The sequence below is a fragment of the Panthera leo genome, chromosome C1 (genome assembly GCF_018350215.1).
Source record: "Panthera leo isolate Ple1 chromosome C1, P.leo_Ple1_pat1.1, whole genome shotgun sequence".
In the NCBI taxonomy this organism is placed as follows: Eukaryota; Metazoa; Chordata; class Mammalia; order Carnivora; family Felidae; genus Panthera; species Panthera leo.
The window spans coordinates 80,421,467-80,434,444 of NC_056686.1; the positions used below are offsets into that span (position 1 = coordinate 80,421,467).

The 12,978-nt window shown below is 43.6% G+C and overlaps 1 protein-coding gene across 2 annotated transcripts in view; it reads left to right on the forward strand.

Annotated features, from left to right (window-relative positions):
• LOC122228084 (TLC domain-containing protein 4-like) overlaps positions 1-12,978 on the forward strand; it is a 97,129-nt gene that overhangs the window by 28,892 nt on the left and 55,259 nt on the right. The window lies entirely within an intron of this gene.

The following is a 12,978-nucleotide window of genomic DNA, read 5'->3' on the forward strand; positions in this document are numbered from 1 at the left end:
GAAGAAACCGTCATTTTGGTGAAATCTTCGCTCAGTCGTAAGCAGAGTTGAGACAAATGGATCTTGGACTGTGTGTGTGTTAATTAAGAAAGATGCTGCCGTCTGGGCACATGGTATAGGCTAGAATGCAGCTTCATCTTTGTGGAGCCAGTGAAGGTAACATGACAGAATCCCAGTTTCCTTTTACGTGTGAAGTAGAGAATTTTTTCCCCGTGTTAATCTTTTCCTTAAATTGGAGGGATGAAACTGAATTAGACACGTGGCCCCCTGCCGTGCTAGAAAATTGGAAAGAATGGCGTGGGGAGCGGTGGACTTCGGATGACTTACCACCTCCCTGCTCCTGTGCCATCATCAGATGATCCGGAGAATGTATTTGGAGAGTGCTTCTTTTCTTCCTGCCCCTGCAATTCCTTTTGCTGCAATACCTCCCTCCAGCGTTGGGATCCTTGCTGTGTGATCTCCTATGAGTTTTACCTGCTGGAGCTGGGCACCTGGCATCCAGCCGCTCAGCGGTCATAATTGTTTACACTATGAGCTTTCTATGCCTACGCATTTCACTCTAAGCCTTCTTGACCTTGTTGGAAAGAATAAAGGCTCTTTGCAGCTAAAGCTGTGTACACTTGGAGGTGCCTAGGAAGCTGAAGGTCAAGAAGCTGAAGGTAACCCAAAGAAGCTGGGTCTTCTCAAAGACCCTGGGGGTATGGTGCAAGAGTTGGCTTATCTTTTCCTTGCTTTTTTGAAACCTCCATGGAGAGAGGTTGATTTGATTACCAAGGGAGACGGAGGCCTTGGGAGCAGGGAGCTATCAGAAACGTAACTCTGAGCTACACTGGTTGAGAGCATTCCCAGCAACGGAGTTGGGAGGAGGAAGTGGCGACTTGGGAGGGGAGGGAGGGCCATCCCAGCAACCAGAGAGGTAGTAAAGGGGCCCTGGAATCCCGACTGGGAAGTGGGAAAGGAGTCGGGCTACAGGAAGGGAGTAGTGGAGCTTCCAGGCAAACTCTAGAATGTGCCCTAGGTGTGACCTCTCCTTCTCTCCCTTACCCTCAGAGAGTGTTTCTTGCCATTCTGAGTCTAGTGCAGCCCTCCCCTCCCCTGGTGCTCTAAAAGAGGCCCACCCAGCGCTTATGTTTCTCCCTCCAAGCTGGCCTTCCAAGTCTGAGAAGAAACTGAGCAGAAAACTTCAGACCTCCATGTCTCCCCACCCCCTTCTTCTCAGATCAGTGTCCCATATCCTACACATTAAGGCTCCTTTTAGCTTTGATATCTCTTGGAAGGTTAAAAAGTAGGGTAGTCATTTTGGCAGAAAAAAGTAAACTGAACAGTGTACAGGAAGATACAGCAAACTAGTTTTTTTCTGTGGAGGAAGATAATGAATTTATTGTCTGGGCGAGAATTGTGGGCGGTTGGACAAGGGAGGGCAGGAGGGGGTGGTGGAACTGTGCCGGACAGCTTGTGCTCTCGTCCTTGAGAGAGGAAAAGATGCCACCACACGCGTAGAGCCACCTTGCTGTGCTCTCCCTCCTTCCATTTGTCTTGTGAGTGGAAGAAGATAGCAATATGGAGGTGGAGTAACCATCTGTTCTCAAGGATGGGAACCAGACTTTAACTCACCACTCGAGATGAGCTATATTCACCTGCCATTGCTATCAGGCACTGAACGTATGACACCGGAGAATGCATTACATCAGGAAAGCAAGGTTCATTTTGTAAGAAAATCTGAGGTATTGTGAGAGTGACTTTGGTGGCGGTTTTTTTCTTGTTGGAGATGAAAGGTAGCACACAAAGAAACGGCGTCCTACTGCTCTGAGGTTTGTTATTCATAGGGAGACAGTTGGATGTTCTGCAAGCAGATCCCAGACCTGAAAAGAAGGCAGGAATAGCAAAGGATTTTTTGTTTTTTTCTCAGAACATTGGTCTGTTCAAGGAGAAGGCAATCCTGTGGCTACATGAGAAGGAGCTTGTGAATCATTGTAAAAGGCCAAGGTTTGTGAAAACAGTGGGTAAAGAAGACAGCTGGAAGTCAGTTCAGAGCTTGAGCCAGCATGAGGAAGAGTTGCTGAGCAGTGGGACAGATAGCAAGGGGTGGGGGGGGGGGGGGGAGTCTGACTAGAGGGACAAAGGCTTGTCTATAGCAGTGTTTCAAACGTTTTTGGATTACAACACAGTACAGAATGGGTTTTGCACTGCGACCCAGGACAGAAGTAAGTATGTGTGAGTCTGAAACCAGTTTCATGAAACAATATGTACTCTCTTGTGTACCGCATTCTGGTTTCTGTTTCTATGCTTCTGTTCCTATTCAGTGTTCTGAAAAACTCATCATCTATTAGTGGATCAGAGTCCACTGTTAGGAAACCATTTGCCTAATGGATGGATAAACAGGTTGCATTTGGGTTGGAGATGCTGGAGGAGGTGGAGGGGAGCACAGAGTTGATCGGGAAATCTGGACCCCTGTTGGTCCACATGGGACAGGTGGGAGTGTGGGAGCCCATCTGGTATGCTCATTCATGCAGGACTCACATTAGTGAACGCACCTGGATGGACAGGTGCCAAAGGGGACTTCCTATCAATTGTATCCACTTCAAAGCAAAATGGTTTTGAGGGAAAAGGTAGCGTGGAAGGAGTAAACTTGAATTTGAAAACAGTGTCTTTAGAGCAGATTTCTCTCTGTAGGTGAAGAGGACAAATGGATCCAAAACAAATTGGCTGGTGGATTTAGGCCACGTTCACTTTCATCAGCTGGATAGGGAGCAGAGGGGCTTATAGTGCGAAGTGTAGGCTCATAACTTTCCTCACAGCTTTGAGAAGTTCTTACAGAAGAAGTCAGTGCAGTGTGTTGTTTCAAAACTCCATGTGCTGATCAAACTCATTAGGAAATTAGCTGCTTGCCTCCCAGAGAAATGGAAAAGTACTCTCATTACGTTGTGTAAAAGGGTTAGGTTATCAAAGCTTCCTTAGACCTCTAGTTCAAGATCTACAATCAAACTGGAATCATCATCCATAGGCGTTGGGATTGCCAAAAAAGCTTCTTGGAGAAATAGGTGAGGCAGCATGCAGCATCCTTGAGCTAATTTCCAGATCTGTGGCCTGGAGTTAATGAGGGGCAGTGTATCTGCACGCCTTTGATCGCCTTTTCATAACAATTACCACCTGCCTCCTCCACCTGACACCATCACCAGTGGGCAAGCACAACAGAGCACAGAAGAAAACGTGCACGGGGGTCAGGGTTCACTCTGGTTGCCTCCTTATTTGCTTGTTTTCATCATCCATATTCTGACCTAGGTGGAGACTCCCTTTGACTCATCCTTGCTTTGTTTGATTTTCTTACCTCAGTTGATATTTTCAGTGTGTGGCTTTACTTCTCAGCTGTCTGGTATATATATCTAATGCTTTCTCCGATGTTACCTCTGAGCTCTGGACTTAGCGGTGTCCACCTGACTATTTCCATAGAGTCCCGTGGTTGTTTTCTGGCCTGTGTTGTGTTGGTCACCACCATATCCCGTCATGGCCGCCCTAGAAATAACTGTACATTGATGGGTTAATACATTGGTTTTGATTTAATTTTTACATTTTGGGGACATGGAGAATCTATCTTGGTCAAGTTAATTTAATTACCTTCTCCAAATAGGCTTAAAAATACCTTTCAAAATTACATTTTGAAGACAGAGAAAACTTCTATTTGGTATATATTTATTTGGTGCGATGGGGAAGAAGGAATTTTCATTCAGGGAAAAATTTAGAACAATTAACCCCCCATCCTCCTTTACAAAGTGTTAACATTTTAGGGACAGAATTCCCCAAACTGGTCTTGCTCAATTAATTAACATGTTTTGCTCTAATACGTGCAAAAACATTGAGACAGTTAAGAATTTAAATGTTTTCTAATTTATTACCTGCTATTTTAAGGATTCGTAAAGACTTCGACTGTATGCTAATTGAGAAAGATTCGTTGCCTTTTCAAATTTTAAAAGCCTGTGTGAATGTCAGGAAACAGTCCAATTTCCTACCTGCTTAGTGGAGGAACCCAGGGTGGGATGAAGGCTGTAAGGGGGGGGAACCAAGTTGCCCACCTGGGAGGCCTGGCTGCCTGGACTGAAGGGCAGCTGGTTGGGAGTATCCCAGCTTGGGATCTCCTAACCAAATCCTCGAGACATTAGGCATCTTGAGGATTGGCGAATGCTTTAAAACCTCAAGTCGCGGGGTGCCTGGGTGGCTCAGTCAGTTAAGCGTCTGACTTTGGCTCAGGTCACGATCTCACAGTTCGTGAGTTCGAGCCCCGCGTCGGGCTCTGTGCTGACAGCTCAGAGCCTGGAGCCTGTTTCAGATTCTGTGTCTCCCTCTCTCTGACCCTCCCCTGTTCATGCTCTGTCTCTCTCTGTCTCAAAAATAAAAACGTTAAAAAAAAAAAAAACCTCAAGTCGTTACATATTTTCTGCAGTGTTCTTTATTTTTAAATGACAAAAGCGAAACTTGCTCGTTTAAAAAAAAAGAAAAAGAAAAACCATTAAAACAGCCAACACTGAAGAGAATGACAGTTCACACTTTCCCCTTTCTCCACCTGCTGCCTCCTCTGGTTTGACTCCCAAACACAGCCAGGTAGCAATTTGGGGGCACAGCCCTTCTTCTCTACAAATGCCAAAATAATCCAGTTAGGTATTTATGAAATATGTATTATTTCATAGCCTGCTTTTGTTCCCCCCCCCCACACACACTCCATAGTGAATGGTGAATGCCCTTCTGTATCATCTTGTGTATTTGAATGTCTGTGTAAGCTGTGGTGTGGCTGTGCCAGTATAATCATTTCCCCATCATTGGACCTTAGGGTTTCTTCGAATGCTGTATTAAACACCCTTGGACATGCATCCTTTGACACATCTGTGCATTTGTTTTAATGATAAAAGATGAAATCATCAGTATACTGCTCATTTTATAATCTAGTTAACACAGTGCTATCAAAATTTACATATTCTACCATTTAGTTCCCCAAATATTCATTCAGCTGTAAAAGTAGAGTGCTAGACACATAGTGGGGCAATGCACAGCCCTTGCTTCCAGGAGCTCCCCATCTGAAGTAGGGGGGGGGGCTAGGCATAAACACTGGTTATAATTCCTTTAGTTTTTTTTTTTTTTTAATTTTTTTTTTTACATTTTATTTATTTTTGATAGAGAGCACAAGTGGGGGAGGGGCAGAGAGAGAGAGAGGGTGGGACACAGAATCCGAAGCAGGCTCCAGGCTCTGAGTTGTCAGCACAGAGCCCGACGCGGGGCTCGAACTCACAAACCGCGAGATCATGACCTGAGCCGATGTTGGACGCTTAACCGACTGAGCCACCCAGGCACCCCATAATGCCTTTAGTTTTATTTATACCCTACTTTGTTCCAAAAGCGATCTGGGATGGCTTACAAAGATCCATACAATATGACAAGATACAGTAGATTTAGGATGAGAAAGAAAAATAAGCCAAAAGAAAATAAGATGGAGTTATGAGTGAGGTTGTAAGGGTACCTTCAAGTTCTGGCTGTAGGCTTTGCAGCAGCCTAGGAGAAGAGACAAACAGCCCACAGCAAGGTTTAAGGTGTCCAGAAGAGAAACCAAATTGGAGAAATCCATCTATTCCTGATTCTGGGAGGTGAGAGAAACTTCTTTGGATTTTCAGCAAGAAAACACTGCATATGCAATGGCCAGCATTCTCAACAACGTCCCCAATGTTGTACAAAACCTAGTGACCTTGCTTCAAGATGCCATTTCATGTCCTGTTCCTCCTTACTAGCGAGGGGTAACATACCTTGGCCCTCCTCAGTAAGAGTCATTAGGGTGAGGGGTAAGTTCATGGGTTTAATCCAGAGAGAGCTTTAGGAGTACCAATGAAAGTAGCAATCGGGTATTATTCTTAGACCATGTTTTCTACAAGGTAATACAGGATATATAATCTTAGTGGAATTTCTGTGAGTAGAACCCACTTCCCTGAGATTACTAGCCTTGCAACTTACAAAGCAAGAAGTGAGGATATTTATTGTTATAGTTTTTTTTTAATTTTTTATTTATTTTTTTTTTTTTAATTTTTTTTCAACATTTTTTTATTTATTTTTGGGACAGAGAGAGACAGAGCATGAACGGGGGAGGGGCAGAGAGAGAGGGAGACACAGAATCGGAAACAGGCTCCAGGCTCCGAGCCATCAGCCCAGAGCCTGACGTGGGGCTCGAACTCACGGGCCGCGAGATCGTGACCTGGCTGAAGTCGGACGCTTAACCGACTGCGCCACCCAGGCGCCCCTTTTTTATTTTTTTTTTAAAGTTTATTCATTATTGAGAGAGACAGAGCATAAGTGGGCGAGGGGCAGAGAGAGGGGGAGACAGAGAATCCGAAGCAGGAGGCTCCAGGGTCTGAGCTGTCAGCACAGAGCCCGACATGGGGCTCGAACTCACAAACCATGAGATCAGGACCTGAACCGAAGTCAGATGCCCAACTGACTGAGCCACCCAGGCGCCCCCATTGTTATAGTTTCTATTTAAATTCTGGTTGACATACAGTATAATGTTAGTTTCAGGTGTGCAATTTACTGATTCAGTGCTTCTGTACATCACATCACCCAGTGCTCATCACGACAAGCACGCTTCTCTATCCCCATCACCTATTTAACCCCTGCTCCTCACCCACCTCCCAGAAGTGAGGATTATGTTTAAATGGCATTAATGTATTGGGACTGTAACAATGAACAAAATATTTTCCTCTTAAAAACACACATGCCCAAGTCTGCAGTTGGTCCATGCAGGAAGGATGGTATGTGTTGACACTGAGGAGCTCCGCAAGTGAGAAGCCATCATTCCAAGAAATCTTGAGAGCGTCTCCAAGCTTCCAGTTATTACTAGGTGGTAGCATGGGAGAGTATTAGCAAGACTCAGAGGTCTACAGAATGGGGCAGTGTGACCCTGTTTTGTGAAGCTGGGAAAGTTCCACTCTCATGAGCCACCTGGGTCTGCGTTTCCATGACCACATCCACTTAAGTCTTGCCTCAGAACATCGTCCCAGGACAGTTCTTTGTTACCAAGTCTGTCGGTCAAGCTGAGGTACTTTAACAGGACTTACCCTAAATTTAAACATGAGGTTTGTATGTTTGTCAGTGTTAACCTTGAGGTCACCCAGAGCAACGTGTGACTGATTTGCACATCACCTCTTAGCTTGTGAAGTGTTTCAGAGAAACGTGTCTGTGTGTTCAGATTTTTTTTGGCTGCCTGATTAAGTGTCAAACCAGATACTGAATCAGGCTGCTAAGTGCCACATGTATTGGGAAACATGCATTTGGCAAAGGCAATCTATGGGAAGAGGTCAGAAGAGAAACCGCTCTCAAAGTACCTTAGTAGGGGTGTTAGTTAAGTGGCCCTTAGGGACCAGCATGAAAATTCACCTAGAAAATTCAGGAACCCCTTGGCTGTCTTCTCATTTAAGCCACTACACCCCCAATCAGATTAGAGGTGAATATAAGCTGCCGGACTCTTAAGCCAAAGGTGAAAAAGGAGAGGGAAACGATGACACTGCTTCAGATACCAAATATCTATCCCGTTGTGACTTGGTAACATTTGAGAGATGGGTGTAACATTTCTTGGTTAGGAAAAGGTGGTGATAATAAGTGCTATCCTTTATTGAGTGGTGTTTTGATGTATTCCTGAATAACCACCCCCGGAACCTAGTGGTTTACAACAATGATTTCTTATTTGTCGTGACTCTGTGGGTGGCCAGGCAGTTACCCTGCCGCCTCTAGGCTCATTCGTATGGCAGTATTCAGCTGGAGGGTCCGCTGGGCTGGAAGATGGAAACAGGCTTGCCAGCGCGGCTGGGAGCCCGTACTGAGTGTTGTCTATCAGCTGGGTGTCTCGGTTCTCCAGGTGGTCTCATGCTCCAATAGACTAGTCTGGTTTCTTCACATGGCGGGTTTAGAGCAGTGCTCAAGAGAGCAAAAGGCGGATGCTGCAAGGTCTTTTGAGGCCTACCTATGCTTCAGAAACCTCACAGCCTCTCTCCTACCGATTGCGTGTCAGCAGATGGCAAGGTCAGCCCAGATTCATGGGGGCAGAGGCATAAACTCCACCTCTGGGTGACAGGGGTGGCAATGTCACACTACTGAGGAATTATCACAAGTAGCTACATGTGCCGAGCACTGTGCCTGGTGCATTGATTTCATCTCACGTAAGCCAGACAACCCTCTTGCACTGTAGGCATTCTTAATCCCTTTCATCGGACTTGCAAGTTAGAAAGGTCATATTCTTCTTGCCCATGGCAACTTGATAAATCCTGGGACTACGATTTGATTCTAGGTCTCTCTCTAGTTGAATGAAATGCATTTTAAGACTCAACAGGTGGGAGATTTGCTCAATTGTTCTTCAGCTCCTCTAACGCAGTTAATATTGTCTCTGATTCCTGTATAGAGCAGACGAACAGAGAGAAACATAGAAGGCAGGCAGGCTTTGTTCTACCTCAGCCACTTCTCTGCATCCCAGAGACTCTCTCAGGGGGAATTGGATCAACAATTTGAAGGTGAGACGGACCTCCCTCTCTCCTTAGGTTCTGATTTCCCAGCTTGCTTGGCAGTGATTCCTTTAGAAAAGGAACAAAACATATTTTGAAAAATCTTGCTCTGTCCAGCTTTTCCTTGATTTCACAGTGTTGGCAGGAACCCAAGAGATATCCCAAGCCAAGAGGCTCCCTTCCAGGAAGGGAATTGCAGAGAAATCAGGACATCCAAAGTTGGGTAGAGGTTGGCTGCAGAACCTCATTCCTCTTCCTGAGTCCCCCAGGTGACATGACACCACCTGCTTCAGCTGTAGGGCTCCTCACACGCTAACCTCTTCTAAGACTAGGAGAGTGTGTTGTATTTGAAATGTTGATTTCCTTAAAGGTGACACCTCCAATTGTACACATTTTCAACCCCTTATTATTTGTGCCAAGTACTGTATTTGTGTGATCTTCCAATTACTTGCCAAGGCCTTCCAATGCCTTGGTTTAAGACATTCTGGTTTAACCAAAAGCTAATGGCTACCATTGGAGCTCTTAGGTTTGAAAAACAAAACCTTCTTTACAATAAACTTTTAAGTGGGTTGAGATGCTAGGAAACATTTACCAAGTAAATAAAATGTGCCATCTGTGCTCTCAGGCTTAAGGCCCTAGAAAGTGAACTGAATTTCTAAGGGGAGAATTCTATGGTGGATTGGGGGCTGGGAACCAGCAAAGTAGAAGGGAAAGCTGGGGAAGGTGGCCTTTTTTCAATTGTCACTCCCTTATACTTCTTGTTAGGCATTAAAAAACAAATCCCATATCAGAGAGTCAGTGTAAAATGAAATAAAAAAATGTAAATAAGACAAAAAACTTAAAAAGTTGACACAGCATAGATTAACTATATTAGATTTCATTTTATTTATTTTTAAGTTAGTAGCCAGAATATGTAAAAAGTATAAATGAGCATAAGTTAGGAAAATAAGAATAAATGTTTTATTAAAATCCTAATTGAAAATACCTGTAATAGGGGCACCTGGATGGTCCAGTCGGTTAAGCTTCTGACTCTTCTTTTTTTTTTTTTTTTTTTAATGCTTATTTATTTTTGAGAGAGACAGAGACAGAATGTGAGTGGGTTGGGGCAGAGAGAGAGGGAGGCACAGAATCTGAAGCAGGCTCCAGGCTCTGAGCTGTCAGCACAGATCCTGACATGGGGCTCAAACTCACGAACTGTGAGATCACAACCTGAGCAAAAGTCAGTTGCTCAACCGACTGAACCACCCAGGTGCCCCTAAGCTTCTGACTCTTGATCTCAGTTTAGGTCTTGATCTCAGGGCTGTGAGTTCAAGCCCCGAACTGGGCTCTGCGCTGGGCATGAAGCCTTCTTAAACAAAACAAAACAAACAAACAAACAACCTATAATAGAAGGGAGACCTAATCAAGTGCTGTGGGAAACAGAGGAGAGAAATTATTTCTTGAAAGAGCAGGAATTCTCAGGGAGGGGTTAAGGAGGAGATACCCACCCGTCCTTGCTGTGCCAGAATGTCGTGGTGGGGACTCTGGGCTGAGTGAAAAAATATCAACCTCCCAACCCCCCAACAACAACCAAACTTTAAAAAGAAGACTACAGAATCTTCTTGACTGGTCTGCATAAGAATACATACAGAGAAAGTACTGTATGAGCACATGTGAGAGGGGCAGGGAGAAGCTCTGGGATATGAAATTTTGAAAAACAATGAGAAGGGTCAGAGAAAGATCTAGAAGGCACTGGCATAAGGAGACAAAAGGGAAATCTTGGACTAAAGTGATTTGTAGCAATATGAATTAGCTATTACAACAGTTCTCCAAGTTGTTGCAAGATGGGGCCACCCCACAGCCCCTGAGTGTGGGGGTCTCTTACAGAGCCAGTTTGGGGAACAGAATTTTAGCCTCCCTCCTGCTTGTACATCCTGTGATTATAATTATTACATAGGACGGTGGGAAAAATAAAGGTCAGGTAGAAAAGTATGAATATTTAACCTTAAATATTTAAAATTTTGTTATTAAGACAATCTATAAACCAAAAAAAAAAAAAAAATTCAGGGAGGTGTCCATTGCCAGGGTGTGTAACATGGAGAATTGAACGATTTCTCTTTGATTTGAATTCTGTTATATGCTCTTGGAAGAAAAAGGATTGAAGGAATGGGAAAAATATAAAGGATACCCTTATTCAAAGTTTAGTATCTTAAGTGACAGGGAAGAACCATAGAGAATTCTTTTCTTATCCTCATGAGCAGTTCCTTGTTAAATCTTAAGTAACATCATGTATCTGAGAAAGGGAGTGTAATTTAATCATTTTCATATAGGGTTCCTTACTCCTTCCTGGTTTAGTCTTCATTTTCTTCCCATTGCTTCTGTTTAAAAAGCAGTACCATGAATATTTGAGGATTTATGGAAGTTAGGTTGATTTCTTATGTAGCTGCCTTCTGGTAGACCTTCACACTAATGCTAATGGTACTTGGTACTCAGGAAATGAAAGGAGGTGGAATGTTTCTGCACATAGTTTTCCTAACTTTTTTTCATATAGCTTTTGATGTAGAATGAAAATAACAGTAATGACAATAAGAAACAAAAAGTATAACTGTAGTTAGTTGAGAACTTTGTACATATTTGATTAGATGTTTAATGGTTTTTACAAGAATCAAAAGACAAAAGTGGGTAGTGTGGTAGTTATTTTTTACTAAGGGGGGGGTGTTATTGTCTCCGTTAATTACTAACATTTCACAAGCACTTAGATAAGCATTTGCCCATATGTAAATGCAAACAGAAACCAGAATGAATAGGTGAGGTGCTGGTGTGGCTTTTTTGAAAGGGTTTTTGTTTGGTTTGGTAAATGTCTCATCTTCTGCAGTCATGCGTTCATTTAAAAATGGCTTATAGTTTGCAAGTAGAGACTTTTAAAACACTTTCACATGTTAGGCTTACTGACATGGTAGATAAATCAGTAAGTACTTCTGTAGCTGGTAAGAGTATGAAAATACAGTGCAGATTATAATTATTATGAAACCTTTGAACACATACTATATGTTATAAGGAATTTGGGGTAGACAAACTATATATGCTACTCCTATGACCTAAATGTTTGTTTTCCCCTCCCCACCCTGCAAATTCATATGTTGAAATCCTACCCCCAGGAGGTGGTAGTATGAGCCAGCAGGGTCTTTGGGAAGTGATTAGGTCATGAGGGTGGAACCCTCATGAATGGGATCAGTGCTCTTGTAAGAGACCCCACTTGAGCCACCTTGCCCCTTCTGCCAGGTGAAGCCTGTGACCTAGAGGAGGGCCCTCACCAAACCATACTGGTACCCTGATCTCAAACTTCCAGCCTCCAGAACTGTAGGCAGTAATAAATTTCTGATGTTTATAAGCCACCCAGTCTGTGGTATTTTGTTACAGCTGTACAAATGGACTGAAGCACTTATTCAGTATTAGGTCACTTTAAAATATTGATGGGTACTTTTTGCTCTTGGACATTTGAAGTGATTTTCCTTTTGAAGGAAATATGTTCTCAGGTTTTCCCAATGTTCTGACTACACTGTAAAATGAGGGACCTGTTGCTGATGAGATACTAGCAGAATGAAAAGCACATATAAGAATATGAGTATCTGTTATTGTCATTTTATTTAATAGACATTTATTGAGCACATGCTATATGGCAGGCCTGCGCTAGGCATAGGGATGCAGTGGTGAGGGAGAAAATGTTCATGTTTCCCACCTTTATGGGGCTCACATTTCTCTGGGGGAAGGAGACATTCATTGAAATTGCAGCTACATCTGACAGAGACAAATACCATATGATCTCACTCATGTGGAATCTAAAAAAAACCAGATGAATATACAAGCAAACAAATAGAATCAGACCTATAAATACAGAGACCAAACTGATGGTTGCTAGAGGGGAGGGTGGTGGGGAGTAGGCAAAATGGGGAAAGGGGAGAGGGAGACACAGGTTTCCAGTTAAGGAATAAGTCACGGGGATGGAGGGCACAGTGTAGGGAATACAGTCAGTGGTACTGCAGTAATGTCGTATGGTGACAGATGGTAGCTATGCCTGTGGTGAGCCTGCTGTAACATACAGAATTGTTGAATTGCTATGTTGTGCACATAAACTAATATAACATTGTGTGTCAACTATACTCAAGTTAAAAAGAAATTTTTAAAAATAAATTGCAGCTGTAAAGGCGAGGGACTTGGCACTCTGAGAGCAGATGAGGGGAGGGGGGCTGATCTGGTGCTGGAGCTTGGAGAAGGCTTCTCTGAGGAAGTGAGGGTTGACCTGAGAGCTGAAGAAGTTTGAGAGTTAACTCGGGAGTAGCCAATAGAAAGATCAAGTTGCAGAGAATAAAGGGTAATGGGGAGCAGAAGACTCCCAAGGCAGCCAGAAAGGATGGATTCAAAGTGCACGGGTTAGAGAGCTTGCCCTGAGGTGGAAGGACAGATGGGTGAAGGT